The sequence below is a fragment of the Cherax quadricarinatus genome, chromosome 67 (assembly GCF_038502225.1).
Source record: "Cherax quadricarinatus isolate ZL_2023a chromosome 67, ASM3850222v1, whole genome shotgun sequence".
In the NCBI taxonomy this organism is placed as follows: domain Eukaryota; kingdom Metazoa; phylum Arthropoda; class Malacostraca; order Decapoda; family Parastacidae; genus Cherax; species Cherax quadricarinatus.
This window is the reverse complement of record NC_091358.1, coordinates 14245734-14265103: the sequence shown is the minus strand read 5'-3', so window position 1 is coordinate 14265103 and position 19370 is coordinate 14245734. Positions and strand designations below refer to the sequence as shown.

At 45.3% G+C, this 19370-nt stretch overlaps 1 protein-coding gene across 1 annotated transcript in view; it reads left to right on the top strand.

Moving 5' to 3' along the window:
* The first annotated feature begins 466 nt into the window (after window positions 1-466).
* Window positions 467-19370, top strand: part of LOC128699668 (venom protease-like) — a 77633-nt gene continuing 58729 nt past the window's right edge. The window contains exon 1 of the mRNA XM_070099409.1: window positions 467-1101. The gene's annotated coding sequence lies outside the window, so the exon portion shown is untranslated. The remainder of the gene's footprint in view (window positions 1102-19370) is intronic.

Here is a 19370-nt window from a genome sequence, read left to right as displayed (position 1 = left end):
TTTTTTTTATTGATATGCGAGTGTTTATGAGTTAGCAATAGCGGCATGTGGCAGTAGTGTTGTGAAGGTTGGGAAGGTTAACAAGAGACGCACTTCACACTTGTGTTGGTCACTACCAAGATCACTACACACTGCTGTCACTCAACCAAGATCACTACACACTGCTGTAACTCAACCAGGATCACTACACACTGCTGTAACTCAACCAGGATCACTACACACTGCTGTCACTCAACCAGGATCACTACACACTGCTGTCACGCAACCAGGATCACTACACACTGCTGTCACTCAACCAGGATCACTACACACTGCTGTAACTCAACCAGGATCACTACACACTACTGTCACTCAACCAGGATCACTACACACTGCTGTCACTCAACCAGGATCACTACACACTGTTGTCACTCAACCAGGATCACTTCCCATTGCTGAGTCCCGTTCACCCAAGATAACTACCCACTGCTGGCACATTCAGCGAAGATCACTACCTACTGCTGTCACTCAACCAGGATCACTACCCACTGCTGTCACTCAACCAGGACCACTACCCACTGCTGTCACTCAACCAGGATCACTACACACTGCTGATACTCAACCAGGATCACTACACACTGCTGACACAACCAGGATCACCACACACTGCTGTCACTCAACTAGGATCACTACACACTGCTGTAACTCAACCGGGATCACTACACACTGCTGTAACTCAACCAGGATCACTACACACTGCTGTCACTCAACCAGGATCACTACACACTGCTGTAACTCAACCAGGATCACTACACACTGCTGTCACTCAACCAGGATCACTACACACTGCTGTCACTCAACCAGGATCACTACACACTGCTGTCACTCAACCAGGATCACTACCCACTGTTGTCGCTCAACCAGGATCACTACACACTGCTGACACTCAACCAGGATCACTACACACTGCTGACACTCAACCAGGATCACTACACACTGCTGACACTCAACCAGGATCACTACACACTGCTGACACTCAACCAGGATCACTACACACTGCTGTAACTCAACCAGGACCACTACACACTGCTGAGTCCCACTCATCCAAGATCACCACTTACGGTAAGTATATTTCTCTTGTGGCATCTTGACACCTCGTGCAGAAGACACACATTGAGAAACGTTTCGCTCTGTGTAGAGCTTTATCAAGTTCTACAGTGAGCGAAACATTAACCCAATGGCAGCCTCTTCCAAAATCTCTCTTTTATTGACAATACGGCTCGAGATAAATCTTAACACCTCATCGAATAACAGGTATATATACACGAGGAGTGTATATCTGTGTTTGAAGTATACTTCACTGGTGATGATATACATCCTTAATGACCATTACGGTGGTATGCTAGTTGGTTCAGGTTTGAAGCCTATAGACTACACAATGGTTAACGCTTCATATCATCTACAGTCACGAATACTTTAATCTCTTAGATAGGGATTAAAGTAAACTTTTAGTATACATATACACACGCAAAAAGTTATACACGTCTTCGAGTGTACACTCAAGGTTAATGGAAGTTGAACGGGTTTCTACTGGAAAACTAAAATCGATTTAGACAAAGTGAATAGTTGAAAAAGTTATCAGACCTTCAGGGTAAAACTGTCTAAGATCAGATGATGATGATGATAATGATATTAATAATAATAATAATTATTATAACAACAACAATAACAATAATTGCGTAAGGCAGGTGTTGAAGTTAATTTTGTCTTATTATGTAATTAAAGTCTTTTATTATTATTATTATTATTATTATTATTATTATTGTGGAAAATAATTTCCCAAAATTATGCTGTGTGAATAAACCTGATTAAAGTGTATTTTAAATAAGAGAATCGACAGGGAAGCTCTGTGCCTGCGCTGACGAGGAGGGGGGAGTCGCCATTGTTTTTTGAATGTGTTACAAGCACGTTAATGTAAGGTGTATAATTTTCGTCGCTCTAGGGGTTATATTGGGCTTAAAACCTCTCAAATAGGAGCCGAAATTGTTGGATGTGTATTCCTGCATAACTTGAGCATTAAACAGATGTACAGGACAGCTCCAGGAACCTCAGATAAGTTATCTAAATTATGTTTGTAATTCTGGCCAGTATTATCATCATAAATTTAGTTAGAGGGGGGTTCTGTACATGACACACAGTAATCTCCAGACTAATTGGTGAGTGTTATGAGTATAAATTCTCCTTCTGTTATATAAATGTGTATATGTAATCATTTATTAATTTTAATATACAGTCCACAAATTTATATTAAATTTACCAGAATTCTTGGTGATGTACATTTCATTTGCAATTAATATAGGTTTAGAGCAACTTGTGGAGAGATAGATGGTAGGTGGAGGAGGTGGGGGACATTTTTGTGACCTAGGTGTCCTAAAAATTCCTACTTTGTAACTTTGATAAATAATAATTATCTTTGTTACCGTTTACTTGTATGTATCTAATGAGATTCATCCAGGCAAATTTAATTTTTCACGATTATTATTATTATTATTATTGTTGTTGTAAAATCATTTACATTTGTGGTAATGACTGCTGCTTGTGCTCGAGCCGGTCGCCTGTCCTCTGTACTTGGTGATCAATAAAACGAATGAATGTGGTTGCTGTGTAATATTGCTTTAGTTGCAACTTGAGAGTATAACACGGAAAGGTATTTCTCAGTGTATGGTGAAAATGGTATAAAATACCGACAAGTCGATGATTAAGCATGTGCAACAGTTGGGTATCGTTATTGATGAACGTTTCGCCTACACTGTAGGCTTCTTCAGTCTAATACACAGTCAGGAGGTTTAGATACCAAACTGGTACACATGTGTCTTACTCAATTCTCAGTGTATAGACACTGAGAGTTGTGTATCTCTCGGTGTGTATACACCGACACTTGTGAAAGGTATGTATATTTCAGTAAGTATACTTTACGAGGTATGTATCTCTCAGTGTGTATACACCGAAGAAATATATATTTGTATCACATATGAATTGTTCATTAATGACCCTCGTGCAGTACATATAAACGAATATAAAGAGCCACCTGGTATATATATATATATATATATATATATATATATATATATATATATATATATATATATATATATAATGAAACTAAGACACATATGCAACATCTGGGTATCTTTACTGTAGACGTTTCGCCATCCAGTGGCTTTATCAATACAAATTCCAGGACATAACTTGAAGACAGTAGAACTATATACAGAAAATGAGGTAATCAGTCCCTCAACCTTGGAGTTGGTGCGACGAGCACCTTAGTCGTGTAGATTCTGAAGCAGAACTGAACTGAACTGAGGACTCACAGGTAAGGGCCCACTAGGGGCGAGGGGCAAGTGGGGACAGGATGAAGAAGATAGTTGGGGAGAGGAAAAAATCTTAAAAAGGAGGAAAAGTGTCAGGACTATATCCAACTGCTAATCAATGAAAACATAATATTCAGCAGTATGTCTCTCGTGAGCATATCAACTTGCAATGACTGGACACGGCTCAGGCATAGGTTACTGTAAAAAGCAACGCAAACGCACGTCGGAAGCGCTTCAGCTCAAAACGCACAAAGACACAGCTCTATGACAATGGCACTTTTAAGTTGTTGGAATAGTTAGGCTAATTAAGTCAGGTAGTTTATTTGTATTGAGGTGGAGGTGCTGGGTCGTGCAACGTTTGAAAGAGATTTACATCATTGTAAGGACGACTAAGAGTATCTGCTAAGTATGTAGTCCAGTGGTCATGATATGCTTCAAGTCTGTCAAGTTGTTTGTCACTGAGTGTCTTCCAGTATACGTTCAAAGCCGGTGTGTTTGTCGTGAGGTGGAGAGCTTCACTGGTGGCAAATTCGTCCCACCTCACTCCCAACACCCAACGTAATGCTCGATTCTGGATACGTTGGAATTTTAGTGCGTTTGTCTTGGCGGTTAACGTCAGAGCGAGTGGAGAGTAAGAGAGTAGAGGTCGAATGAGTGCTTTGTATAGATGTAGTTTTGTCTTGGGACTGGCTCCTCTCAGCTTATATAACCTTGAGAGCGCAGTTCCCGCCTGTGCGGTCTTAGCAGTAATTGTGAGATTTTAGGTTCAGTGTGTTGTCGAGGGTAACACCAAGGACAGCTGTTGAGAAGGAGCGTGGGATGGGGGTACGGGAGGTGCTTGTTTTGAGTTCGACAGGAGTCGGGACATCGCGCCTTCTATGGAAGTAAGTGACCTTTGATTTATTTGGGTTGGTTTTAATGCGCCATAATAATTCCCAGGCGGTATTCCTGTCGACCTCTCTTTGTGTTCTGAGTGCAAGGAATCGAATGTTTTCATGTGCTGTGAGTTGAGTGATGTCGTCTGCGTAAGAAAGGGTAAGTGGTTTGGGTAAAGAGGTTCAGGTAAATCATTCGTGTATAGTATATATAGGGTGGGAGATAGGACAGAGCCTTGGGATACACCCGCTTTTAATGTGAAATAGTCAAAATAATGATCTGAACCGTATACGCATCGTTCGGCCATCTAAAAAGTGACATAATAATTTCATCATTTTTTACAGTTAATTCAAAGGACGTGCAAAGTTTATATTTTAATCCATCATGCCAAACAGTGTCAAAAGCTTTCTCTACATCTTTGGCGACAAGGGTGGAGGTACAGTTCTGGGCCTTATTGATACGTACATAATTCAGGATTATATTCAAAACGTCTTGGGTAGAACGTTGTTGTCGGAAACCGAATTGTCTTTCAGTAAGCAAGTTATTTGTCTCTAGGCGAGTCCTGAGTCGCATATTTACAAGTCGTTCAAAGGTCTTACCCAAAATTTCAAGGAGGCTAATAGGTCTATAGTTCTTGGGGTCAGTCAAGTCTTTTCCAGGTTTTGGTATGAGACATGCAGTAGCAGATTTAAAGAATGGAGGGAAATAGCCAGATGCAAGGGAAGCATTAAAGAGGTCAGTGATAGCGGAAGCAACAGAAAGTGGAAGGTGACGAAGGACTGAATGTGATAGACCTGAAGCACCTGGGGCTTTTTTGGAAGGTGTGCTAGTAAAGAATGAACATCATCTACAGAAAAAGGAGAGTTTAGAGGATGCGTGGAGGATAGGGTGTTTAGGCTTATGATTGGATCAGGATTGGTTAAGTCTTCATGATTGGATACCCATCGCTCTATGTCTAATGTATGTGCTATGACAGCTTGGTCTGATGGATGTGGGTGGAAGATGTTTTCCCATATGTCTTTGAAAATATGTACAGCTTCAGCGGGGTCAGAGATCTGTCTGTTGTTGTGATTAATGCGTCTAAAGCTTGTGGATGGAGGGGTACCTGTAAGTCTCCGAATGGATGACCAGAATGCTTTGGGATCTCTTGTACGCTTGACATCTGTTGTGTTTATGATTGATTGCCAATGTCGGGCATGGTCATCATCTAGGCTATGGATGATATGTGTATGTAAAATAGTGAGGTCCCATCGGATGATATTTTTTTTTTTTTTTTTTATTTTATTTAAAATACAATACATAGCTTAACATAAAAACCCCTTAAACTAGGGTTGATACACATTGTATATAAACACATTTTGAAACAATCTCTCAGAACGTACAATAGCAAATAACAAACACAATATTAACAAACACAAGAGGTTACACAATTATACTAGAAAATATCGCTTGTGACAAAACATAACATTAAGAAGATGGGCAATCTTAACCCTATGTACACAAGAACAACAACAAGAACATAACATGTAGGTGACCCCTGTAGCAGGTTCAATAATATAAATAAAACCATAATCCCTTCGGGTATACACTATTTACATAATATACTGGGACATATTGCCAATGCACTATACAATACAATAAGAATATTATGATAAATATATAAATATATCGGTTACTCACATCCAACACAAATAATCGATAACCGAAAGAACCTACATCACAATCTCATGATAAAACAAAGTACATACTCTTACTCACCTAACTCCCAGTACATAAGTTCCCTACAGTCACACATACTCGCCTTACCACAAGTCTTACGAGTCAGCCACAAAACTAGAATAGCCATAAGCATTCCGCACTCATCTACAGGCTATACACATTATATAATATAGCAATAAAATGCTCAGTACAAACACATAAAACCCCGTTTGCCAGGCCATAGCCGAAAGGTACATCAAGTACTTCAACAAAGAAAGAAGGCAGTAGACTCTGACTTAAGACATCTATAACACATATAACTTCACCACCACATCCACTCACACAACCACATTTTCCTCAACCACGCATTACACAGATACACACAGTAAACCAGCTGTTGTGCATACCCAACCCCGGAGACAAGCCCGTTCCATCCCCTGAAATTCACTCCCCCCCCCCCCCATTTCACAACGTTAACAATGCTCTCACACTCATACTACGGTACCCTGCTGAAAAAGCCTGGTCCCAGCGACTTCCATATATTTCCCGATTATAACACAACGTTCTATAAATGGTCCCCGCCAACACCCTTTTGCGCACCTCCCAATCCCCATTCCTTCTCATTGCCCAGGATACAAAAACAAAATCCGCAATTATATACGTGATTGCACGTTGCACAGGCGCCTCGACGCCTCCCACGTCCAAGCTTAACGCCCTCAATACTAATATCCCGCCTCCTCCCACTGTCCTCAGAACCTTACCCATCCATTCCCTGATACTCTCCAAATTATCACAAAAATACACTACATGAAACGCAGTCTCCTCATCCCCGCACACCCGACACGCGCCCTCCACCATCAACCCTCTTTCCTTAAGTGCAGCACCCGACGGCAGTATACCATGGAGAAAACGGAAAAATACCTCTCCCACATTTGGACGCACGCGCATCAACCGTAATCTTTCCCATATATCCTTCCACGCATACATAGGGTAGATACTCTCAGCCTTCACGACTACCTTCGCCCTTACAACACGCTCTAAAACACCCACTCGAACTTTATTAGGGTCCCGTACATGCAGCAACGCCCGCAACACGTCTTCACACACTTTCATCTCCGACCCTCCCCACCACATTCGCACCTCTTCATGCAAGCCATTCACGCCCCTCCCTGCATGACCCCGCACACGGCGTAACCCCCACTTCAAATAAATGCACTTGACTCTTAACCGTAAATCAATCAACCCCAATCCTCCTCTGTTGACCGGTAAAGTAACCACACTCCTACTCAACCATTCACACCCGGAACCCCAAAGAAAATGGAAAACCCTCTTTAACAGCCTCGTAACATCCGGACCTGCTAACGGATATACCGCAGCCACGTGCCAGACTTTACTGTATAACAACACATTCACAACAATCGCACGCTGATGTACTGTCAAATGAGTTGGTCTCAACCCATCCAATCGCCCCACCATTCGATCCACAACAAGTCCAGAATTAACCATCCTCGCCTCTCTCGCACTACGCATATACACTATTCCACACACTTTTATCCTGTCCACCATATTCCAACGTACATTCCTTCCCCAACTCTCTCTTCCCACCCAATCTCCTAAGACCAGTAATTTTGATTTTTCCACATTAACTCTTAACCCGGTAACCCCCGCGAAATTATCAATAACATCTCCAACCGCACGTAAACTCCTCTGCGTTCGCACGAGTATTGTCGTGTCATCCACATACCCTATTATTCCCTGCACTCCACTTCCTACTCCCCAATCCACCTCCATACACGCTTCCACCTTTCTATAGAAAGGGTCTGTTAAACAGGCAAACAACAATTGAGACAGGGGACAACCCTGCCTAATACCCCGACCCATGGATACCCACTCCCCCAACTTCCCATTTACCTGTACACACTCCCACACCTGTATACAATGTCTCTGCCCAACGCACCACCTCCTCCCCAAAACCCTGCCTCCTTAATATGTACCACAATACCTCACGTTCTACACTATCATATGCCGCCTGCCAATCTAACGCTAAGACACCCCCCCCTGCTCCCCTCCCGACCCTTCCACAAAATTCTTTATAATACTATGCCCGTCATACATCGTCCTCCCAGACACACCATATTGTCCTCTCGCAACCACTCTATCCACCACACACTTCATCCTATTTCCTAAAATTTTTGCAAAAATCTTATAATCAGCACACAGCAATGATATTATCCTAAAGTCCCGCACCGTGTCCTGTTTCTTACCTTTTGGCACTAAAACCACAACCGCAGTTCCTTGCAACCTGCCCATCCTCCCCTCCCTTTTCATCGTATTCATTAGTTCTACTAAGAAGGACTTCAACACATTCCAATGGCTCACATAAAACTCGCAGGGCAAGCCATCCAGACCTGGAGCCTTACCACGTGCCATCCCCTCCAAAGCCCTCCACACCTCCCCTTCTTCAATATCCCCCCCCAACGCCATGCGATCACTGCTACTTAGCACACAAGATACATTCTCCCCCAACCTCCCGAAAGCCTCCCCATCCACCCCTACACTCAGTAAATTTTTTCCAAACCACCTATCAACGTAATCACTCATTGCCTCCGTTGTTCTTAACTCATGTCCCGCCCTATATCCACCTAAGTCCTCATGTACCACCAGCCTATCAATTTCCATAGCCATACGTCGCTGCCTCTGTCCCCTTAACACACAGGCCGATGGTCGGTCACCCCACACCGCCTCTTCAATTCCACCCTGCACTCTCACTGCATCAAATCTATCATTCTGCAAATCACGAATCCTTCCTTTTAACAACTCGATTTCCTCCATGGGATACTGCCCTGCCTGCACGCCCCTCTCATAACAACTTTGCAACCTACCCTCGAAATACTGCTGCAACCCGTACGTCATCCAACCCTGGTACTTTCCCCATCGCACATAAAACCGCCGGATCCTCTCCTTAGCTACCCCATCCCACCACCCCAGCAAGTCACCCACATCCCTACCCTCTCCCCACAAATTCTCCCACATTGTCCTAAAATCTAACCCCGCCTCCTCCACCCCAAGAAGTCTCACATTTAACTTCCAATACTCTGGATACCTCTTAGGTAAGCTGGCCCAAGTCAAGTCCGTATAAACAGCTCTATGATCCGTGTAAACAGCTTCCACCGTACGCACACACATCACTCGCACACTTCTCGTCACATATAACCTATCGAGCCTGGCCGCGTATCCCTGTCTATGAAACGTATGCTCAACCATTAGGTCCTCACCTCCAATAACATCCCTTAACCCCACGCCCAGCAAAAGATCCCTTAGGCTAACCAAAAAACACCCTGCCCCCCGTGGCTCCACATCCTTTCTACGTACTATACAATTCCAATCACCGCCCACGATTGTTACCGAGGGAAGAGATCTCAAATAATAAACCAAAACATCACGCACAAATTCATTCTTCACCCGTACATCACGCTCCGCCGGCGCATACACACAAACCACTGCCAGTCGCTCACCTCTCCACCATCCATCTACCCGGAGTACCCTACCCTCCTCCCCTCCCTCACATCTAATTACAACAAACGGGCTTGTCTCCCGAATCAGAATTCCAACCCCACCTTTCAAACGGTCCGAATATGCCACAAACACACGATATCCGTCCACATTCAAATCCCGACCCGCCTTAAAGTTATGCTCCTGCATGAATACAATATCTATGGCATGACGCCTCAGAAACCCCTGGAGCCACAAACGCTTCACATTCATACACAACCCATTTACATTCACAGTCATACACCTGAAACCTTCTTGAAGGGTTTTACACGCTGCCCTGTAACTCCTTTCATAGACACGTCACCAGCCTTCCTATTTTTCCCACCATGCTCACCACAGTGAGCTCTATTCCCTCCCCGGTCGAACACCTGACCGGACACACCTGTGGCGCCTCCACTCACCACATCAGCCCACGGTTTCTTCCCCGGTCTTTGCGCTGGGGTCAAGACATCATCGGAATCAGAGTGCGTTGCCGCCCTCTTCCGCCGAACACTCTCTGCATCCATGGTCTGGTCGGGGGATGCCTCACAATGCACCTCCGCCGCCACCTCGACCACGGTCACCATTCCCGTAGAAGAGGCACCTGCAGTCAGCTGGCTGTCTCTCCTCTCGTCCTCACTCTCCTCAGGTCCCACCACCGATCGTACATCATCTCCAGCTCTCTTCGTCTCCAAAAACTTTTCCGTCAACTGCTCCAGAGCCACATCCTCTGCTCGTTCTCCTCCACTCAACTTGGTCTCCCCTTCCACCAAAGCGGAGACTGTAGATTCTACAGGCATTGATGGGCTCGACCCCACCGTCGGGAACTCTCTCTCCACCTCCTCGCTCCAAGACGAACTATGGCCCTTTACAGGCGTCCCGCTGGCAGGCCCCGCCTTCGGGTCAGGCCCTCGCTCCGTCCTTCTGTCCGCGACCTGTCGTTGCTGCTGCCTCTCACACTGTGCTGCCATATGGTCATAAGCACCACATAGCCTGCAGGTCTTGCGCTGCCCTGCGTAATACACCATCACTTGTGTCCTAAAGTCGTCCAGGATGACAAACGACGGGATGGGATGCCTCAGCGTCATCTTTAGGTTGAACGTACCCTCCGGCCAGCCGGCGTACGCCCCATCCACCCAGGTACCTGCCGTTGCCAGATGCACAGTACCATAACGTTCAAAAACGTTCCGTATATCTGCCTCGTCAGCTTCGAAAGGCACGTTGCGTACCTTCACCCAAGTGTAGTGTCGCGACACGTCAATTAAACGAACTCGTATCGTATTGCCGAGTTTACGTCCACACAGCCATCTTGATACTGCTCCACCAGGCGCTCATACACTGCCGTCGATCGTAGCTTAACGAATATTCGGTAAGCCCCGTTGAGCGATACTCCATACAAATCTTGATCAGCAATGCCGTATGTGTCGCGAATAATCAAAGGTAGAAGCACCTGTGCGGACTGAGGCGTAACTACACCCCGCACTAAATCAAAGCACACAGTGTTGACGCGCCTTCTGATAGTCTGCGCCATCTTGTGAAAATCAATCTGCGCAGGAAGGCCTCTCAACCAGGAGCGTGTGCGCAGCACAACCTCACGGCAATAAAGCGATGAGGTCAATCATGATATTTAGTCTGTTTTGGTTTGCTAGGAAACGATGTCTGTAACAGGTGAGCAGTCTTTTTGTTCTTTCTGATGGGCGGAAAGAGTAACGTACTTTGTGGTGTGTCATTGGGACAACCTCTGTAGCGGCTTGGGTAATTGATTGTTGAATGCGTTGAATTTGTGTGTCTATGTCTGATACTGGTCTATTGCCATAGTTGTGTGTGAGATCAATAGTGTTTAGGCATTGTTTGAACAGATCCCAATCCGCCTGAGAGTAAGCTGGAGAGGGGCGAACTGGAATGAGTATAGGATTTGAGGAAATATGGAAAATGATAGGAATGTGGTCAGATCCAGAGAGCGGTCCTGGTGTTGTGTAGTGATGTAAGCGATTACTAGCTCTGTTTGTAAAAATTTTATCAGGGGTGCCTTGGCCATTGTATGTAAAGACTGTTGGAAAGTAAGGTCCAAGGTGTATGAGATGTTTCTGTGTTACAAGTGTATGAAGTTGCCTACCATGCAAATTTGTGAAGTTGTCATGGAAGTCAGTGTGTTTGGCATTGAGGTCGGCAAGTAGGTATACAGGGAGATGTGTGTGATTAAAAAGAATGGTTAAATCATGAATGTTAGTGTTTTGGTTGGGTCTGGTATATGTCGTGTAGAGGATGATGGGTCAGTGTATCGTGTAAATTTTCACAGCCATGCTGTGAGAATATGTAAATGGAAGGGATAAGAACTCATGTTTAATGGTGCCTTTAACAAGAATAGCTACGCCATTCCAGTTTTCGGCAGGGGATTGACGGGCTGTATATCCTAAGTGTCTGACACGTTGATCATCACGCACATACATGCTGTTTAATAGCAACACGTCTGGTTGTTCAGATTCAACAAGGTCAGCAAGAATGTGTTTGTTTGCGTTATAAGCTCGTATGTTAAATTGAATAACCTTAAGGGCCATGGTTGGGGTTTCTTGATGATGGGAAATGTAAGTCTTTCTTATGGTTATCTGGATAACCCATCATGAGTGTACCATCACCTGATCTACATTTGATCGGTTGTGTTTTACGGTTTCTGGATTCAGGACGGGGAGGGAAAGATGAGAGGGAGCGGGAGGAGGAGGTGGGGCGAGATGTAGAGGTAGGACGAGAGGATGAGTTGGGGCGAGAGGGAGAGGACGAGGGTTGATTTATTAAGTACTGAACTGTATCCAAACAATCGTTGAATTTGGGAGAGTCAGTATAATTTTGCTTCATAGTAGGAGATCGAGACTTGTGAGTAGGAGAACGAGAAGGACGAGTAGAGGTAGAACGAGATTGAGATCTTTCAGTGCTGGAGCCAGAGCTGGTGGAAGGATTAGAAGGAAAGGATTTTGGCATATGGGAGGGAAGAGAAGGGTCTGCCTGAGTAGAAGCATGAAGAGGAGTTTCTGGAGTGGAGAGAGATGTGTTGGGGAAAGGTTCATCCTTGGGAAGAAAGAAATCGGGAGGGAAAATGATGGGGTCAGAATTGTTGGCTTTTAAAAAATCATTCAGCATCGTGGGATAGTTGGCACTTTTAAATGCTTTGTGACAGTAGACAGCAGTAAGCACAATGGTCTCAAAGATATTAGATTGTTTGGAGGAAGAAGAAGCCGAGGGAAGGTTTGTTTGGATAAGCTGTAGAAGTGGAAGCAGGAGGAACAGAAGTATTTGGTTGGTAAGTGGATGAGGATGTTGTCTGTGTTTGTGAGCATGGAGTCAAGACTGGGTTTGGAAGGTTGGTCTTTTCGTAAGGAAGAAACATATTCCTTACGAGTAGGGCAATTGAAAGTAGCTGAATGTGACTGAGAGCAGTGCAAGCATTTTGGAGGGTTGGTACATTTCTGCCATGTGTGGCCTGGAGAAGAACACTTAGAACACAGCTGTTGCTTGTTACAAGTATTCTTTAAATGTCCAAACTCAGGGCATTTGTAGCACTGATGAATAGGAGCATAGTTAGGGAGAAACAATGAAGTAGGTGGAAGAAGAAAGTAGTTTGCTCGAACACCATGTTTGAACAACTTATCAGCCTCATCTGGAGTGGAACATCTGATCTTAAGAATGTTAGTACGTTCAGGGTGAAAAAGTTCCTCAACTGTGACATGATTTTGAGAGGAAATGTCTGTCATCAAGGCGTCTTTGTTCTGGTTGTATTCGTTAATCAGGGATGAGTCTACAAATTTTGCCACGACTGTGCTCCTGGCCTTATGATCAGGAGCCCAACCGATAGCAAAACCTGCCTGAGAGAGCTTTTCTCGGACTTCCTTACTGGTACAGAGGTCATAATTGACAGGATCAAGATTTACTTTACGCCCGGTATGTGTCTTGAAGATGTTTATCATCCGAGCCTGGGTAATGTTGAAAAAGGTAGAAGCATAATCAATCGTATCCTTGTCATCTTTAGAGTACTTTAACACAAGGGCCATTGTCGGAAAATTGGGTCTCTGTGCAGTTGCCATGATGGCAACAGCACAGGTGGGGATGCTGCATAAATCGTAAGTGGCGTCCAAGGGGCGTCAAGTGCGTAATTCTGACAGGACATGTTTGTGTTGTATAGTGTACCTGCCAAGATGAGGGCACGACCTACTTCCACATTGAACAAATGTGACACCACCTATGACTGCTGCACCTCTCCTGCCATACGGTTTATAAGCTGCTTCTCCGCTCATATGCCGTATTCTATTCAAGATTGATGGACTGAACACATCGACTCAAGGTTGAGGGACTGATTACCTCATTCTCCTCCTATTCTTCAAGTTTCTCCTACGTATGGACTGATGAAGCCACTGTGTGGCGAAACGTTTCCTCAATAAAGATACCCAAGAGTTGCACATGTGTCTAATTTATTAACATGTCGGTTCTCTGAACCATTCATCTACACTCCTACCGACGCAGGAGCAGGTCCAGCCGATCCAGAAAAAAAGAAGAAAAACTTAGAGAGGAGAGAAAGGTGCTGGTGTCTCCAGAGCGATGTAGTCAAGCCGATCCACTGTGTGGGGATCTTTAACCACATCAATGAAGAGGGCTTGACTGGCCTCTGAGGAGATTACGGCACAACAGAGAGCTAAACCCGTGTTACACACACAAAAAAAAGATATTGGTTAAAAAAAAAAGCTGTCTAATTCTCCGAGATGCTGTCACAACCGAACATGGGTAAGAGGATGTCGGTATGTCAGGATTACACATACACAAAGTGCAGAGGTGTGGTGGTGTTGCTTGTGAACAATGTATCAGCAGACGACATCCAACAGGATGAGGTGGGAAGACTTCACCCAGCTGCAAGAGTGCAGAGGCCAACGGTCTGCCCTGGGGCAGGCAGCCAACGACGCACAGAACCCTGGAGCCAAGATGAAGAATGTCCAGAAATCAACCAATCAGGCAATGCCTTCTTGAAACAAGAAAATCAATGCAATATTTCTTCAACAAACACATCAAAAGCTTCTTCCAGCAAGGGGATCGCAAGGCAGCCAATCAGGAGCAAGCAAAGCATGCAGCCAATCGGGAGCAGGTACGTCTGTCCAGTGCGGAAGCTAGCAGAGGAATCCTTGTGAAGCAGAAGCAAGAAGCCTGGCGCTTTTATACTAACGTCAGGTGGAAACCGGACGTGTAGCAGACGAGGGCATAGTCACTGGTAGGCGGGATTCCCCAGTGGAAGTAGGTCCTACCCAAAGAGATGGGTTAGTTGTAGTAGTAGTTGTCGAAGTCGTGAAGGTTATGTACATGTCCTCAGAATCAAGACTCCATGATGTTGCAGTGTCTGACAAGTTGTACAAGAATGGTATACAATACCGACAAGATGAAACTAAGGGACATATGCAACATCTGGGTATCTTGATTGTAGACGTTTCGCCATCCAGTGGCTTTATCAATACAAATCACTGAGGTTATCAGGAAGAATTTGTCTTATCAACTCGTTTGATGCTATAAAAGAGGATAGGAAAGCTGGTAGAGCAATCTGGGAGGATCTGCGTACTCCTAGCCCCCCAAGCCTGACTGGAGGTGAGACTTGCAACAACTGTCCATCTTCAAGGGAAAGATTCAATACACTCTCTAGCATGGTCTTAAGGAGAGAGTCATATTCCTTGAGTTTTGGACTGCTGAAGGCTGGGGAACATCTCAGAAAGTAGGTAAGATTGAGAGGCACCTGGTGAGTAGATAGAAGGCATCGTGTGTGTTATTGTCTTTCATCCTACTTTCCATCGTCCGGAGGTCTGAGACTTTTTTCTAGGATCAGATCGATGGCATTGGACCCAAGAGGAGCACCAAGGAGAGTGCTATTGGCTGGATCAATGGCTCGTGCTCCTGGTAAAACGGCGCTAATATTCTGAATCATCTGTCGATTGGTAGAAACTATTTTACATTTGGTGGGGTTTAAAGGAAGGCCCAGGCTTTCTCCCATGTCTTTAATTTTACTGATGTTCTCTAGGAGAGATTCTGTTGTGCCAGCTAGGGTACCATCATTCAGGAACCAGATATTGAGCTCGCTGGAGAGTGCTTCTGTGACTTCCTTGATGACCAAACAGAATAGAAAGGGGGCGAGAGGGTCCCCCTGTTGCACGCCCTCACATGAGTCAGTTTCAAGGTCTGCAGTATACAGAATAGTTTACATATAATAAAATACAAAAGATAGTCACTAGCATGCGGGCAGATTAATCCTAATGTTTACTTGAGAACTAGACATAGGCTATTAAGTAGGATTTTTTATGTACAAAAAGTGGGGTAGCTAAGGGAACGATAGTACAATTTTTACGTATGCATTAATACGAAAATGAGAGAAGTACATGATGTTCATACCATTGCTTTTGATCCTTCTGTATGCAGTGCTGTGTGCATCGTGTGTTGCCCTCTTCTAGGTTCCTGAAAACTTTGTCTTATTACTTATTGATGAGGAGCCACGTTCGTTCTTTAATTGCTGTCTGATGAAGAGCCACGTTCGTTCTTTGTCTTATTCTTATTTGACGAGGGCCATGTTCGTTCCTTGCACATAGGGAGAACCTTAGTTTTGGGGTAGATAGGCACTGGGTACAACTTATCGAGACCCATTCGACATTCTTAAACCAGCCTTTCAGTCGTAGCCGTTTTCGTCCACTCAGCCAGTACAGGTTGATGGTACCGCCGTAGACGATAACACTAGTAGTTATGATAGTCCTGGAGTGTCCTTTGCATGGGGTGTCTCTCCTGTGCTAGTGTGGCACGGGTATAGTAATTATTATTTTGCGGTGATATCGCAGCGGGATATTTGCCTCTACCTTCAACTGACTCGTCCTCGACGATACCAGCTCGCCCTCTAATGTCCGGAGGCCCTGCTACTTGAAACTGTTCAGTCTCGCCAAGTGGCACTCAGCCGTTGTCTCCAAGAAAAATCTCAGCGCTGTAGCTCTCGCCCTGTGCAGACACAGCTGCTCTCTACACCTCAGTGCCTTGCGATCCCCGTGTTTTGGGAGAGGCTCTTTACAATTGTGTGGTACCTGGACCTTCATCTTCGCCTTCAACATCAGGATTTTGTGCGTCGTTGGCTGCCTTCCTCAGCACTCCTGCTGCTGAACTCAAGATTGCTGGACCAACGTCTTCAATCTCACCAACAAGGATTGTGCGTCACTGGCAACCTTCCAAAAGGTTGGGAGTCTCCCTCTGCACTCCTATTGGCTGACTGAAGCAGCCACACCTGAGCTGAGCGTGTCACGTGATCGACAATCATATTGGGCCGCCTCACCTCGCCGCTCAGGGCATTCACAGTGCTCCATCAGCGACAGTTCACCTCTACATTTCAGTGCTTTGTTGACGCCTCCATCGATAGTTCTCTGCAGAAAACTAAGGTAATAGCCTGGCAAGTACGTGTGTCACCTACACATGTACTTGCCCTGCTGAGTTTCATTGTAGACAGGCCATTTATTATGTTTTTTGACGCTGCCACTAGCCTTATACCAGACAGCATTTTCTGTTGTCGCCTTGTTACCGACTATGTCTGCCTCCCACCAAAATGCGAACTGTTCCCTTCTTTTAAACTATTCCAAACCTGATAAAGCCACCATTGACTGCCCCAATACTCTCTTCAACATTTCCCAATGCCTTCTCCTCAGCGTATTACCTACTAACTCTGGCTTTAAGGTTCGTCTTGATCCTACTTCCTACAAAACTTTCTGCTCAAAGCCTATCAGATCTAAACTCTCAGATGCAGGTTTCACCATCAACTGGACCCCTGAGCACCGTGCCAGGAGCACAGTTGTTGCAAAACATATCGAAGACGTTATACTGACTGCATACCAACAAAACAGGACTGACTTAATACAGGACATTGCGAACAACAATGACGTCACTGTTGAGGACATATACAGACCTCCAAACTCTAACACACTCAAAATTCGCTGCTCCACTCCCGAGGAAGCTTCCCATCTCCTGCAACATGGCATCCATGCCATGATATACCTAATCCCTATAACTTCCCTCTTCACTCCTAACTACATTCCTATTATACAATGCCTAAAATGCTATGAATACGGTCACGAAAAAAATAACTGCTCTAAGAAACAAATATGCTCTAAATGTTCTTCCCCTGACCACTACTGGATTAACTGCTCCAACCCTTTAAAATGCCCCAACTGCCAACAACCTCACCCTGCCACCTCATTCCAGTGCCAAAAACGAAAAGACTACACTCTCAGCATTCGTGCAGATAATGTTGCAAACTCTCCTAATCCATTCTCTTCACAACCACAGCCTACTCTTTCTTCTGACAACTTCCCTTCTCTACCCCAAGCCCCCCCCACCCCTCTGGTCCCCCCTCCCGTCCACCTCCCCCACCTACGCTAGCACTTTCAGAGGAACTGCCACCTCATTACCCTCACACACAGACACCAACTCAACAAATAACATGATCTCCACAATTGTACACCTCTCTGTCCTGATTCCCAAATATTATGAAGCTAACCTCCCCAAGCTTTTAAATGGCCTCCTCACAGCAAATGGCCTAACACCAATTAATTTCCCCCCCGACTTCTCCTCCCCCCCCGCCCGGACAACGTCACTGACGTGTGCTCCAGCCTTCTCCGAGCTGCCTCAAGCCTTACAACTGACCTCACCTTCCCTCCTTCATGCCAGGACGTAACACCAGCCGTCCCTCCATGCCCACATGTTCCCTGCTCATCCACCTCAGCAACCCCCACCCTGCCCCCCCTCCCCACCTCCTCCTGAAACCCCCACTCTGTCTGAGCCTATCACACCTTCTCCATCTTGTACACCTGCTGATAATGAATCTTCCACACCTACCACACCTTCCCTTGACTCAGACTCTTCTCCCACATTCCTCGGTGGACACCATGAGTTTAACCTGGGATCAAACCATCCTATCCCTCCTCATAACTCCCGCTATCCTACCAGAAACAAGAAGTGGCAATAAACAACACACACACACAGACACCAATGCAGAACGTGAAAATACAGAAAAAACTCACAAACCACACAAGCCCTCACGCCCTCCATCATCAGAGTCCACCAGTAGACACAACAAAACAGAAACATACTACAACACAGAAACTACTGCAGATGGTCTAACCAGGATGGGACCTAAGCCTGAACTTGCTAGACCTCACTACCCTGCCCACACAAACAACATACAACATGGCCCTTAAGGTCACACAATTCAACATACGCAGCTACAACATGAACAAGCACATCCTGGCCGAATTCGTTGAGACTGAGCGCCCTGACGTGCTGCTTCTCAACAGCACCTGTGTGCAAAACACCCAGCGAATCCGGCACTGGGGTTACACATCCCGCCAATCTAGAGCTGATCCCTACAATGGCACTGCCATCATGGTAAACAGCACTATCCGACATGACTTCCTAAACCTCCCATTCACCTGTCCTCACAGCCTGGCTGTCAAAGTCTTCACTCTTCATGGGCCTATTATCATCTATACCACATATGCCCGATCAAACTCCAACATCAACATTCCTGATCTCTCCCTTCTCTTTAATCACTCAAATATTCCTGTCTATCTTCTTGCCGACCTCAATGCCAAACACAAAGACTTTCACGACACATACACCAACACTCATGGAAACCAGCTGAAACAACTAATCACACTTAAACACCTGATACATCTTGGCCCACACTTCAACACTTTCTTCGGCACACTTGGCCAGGGCAAGCCCGACATTATCATCACAAACAGAGCCAGCCTCTACCTTCACCACTACATCACACCAGGCCCCCTTTCAGGCTCAGACCACATCCCCATCACCCTCCACATTTCCTCTAACCCTATCCTCATTTCTTCCAGACCTATTCCCTCATTC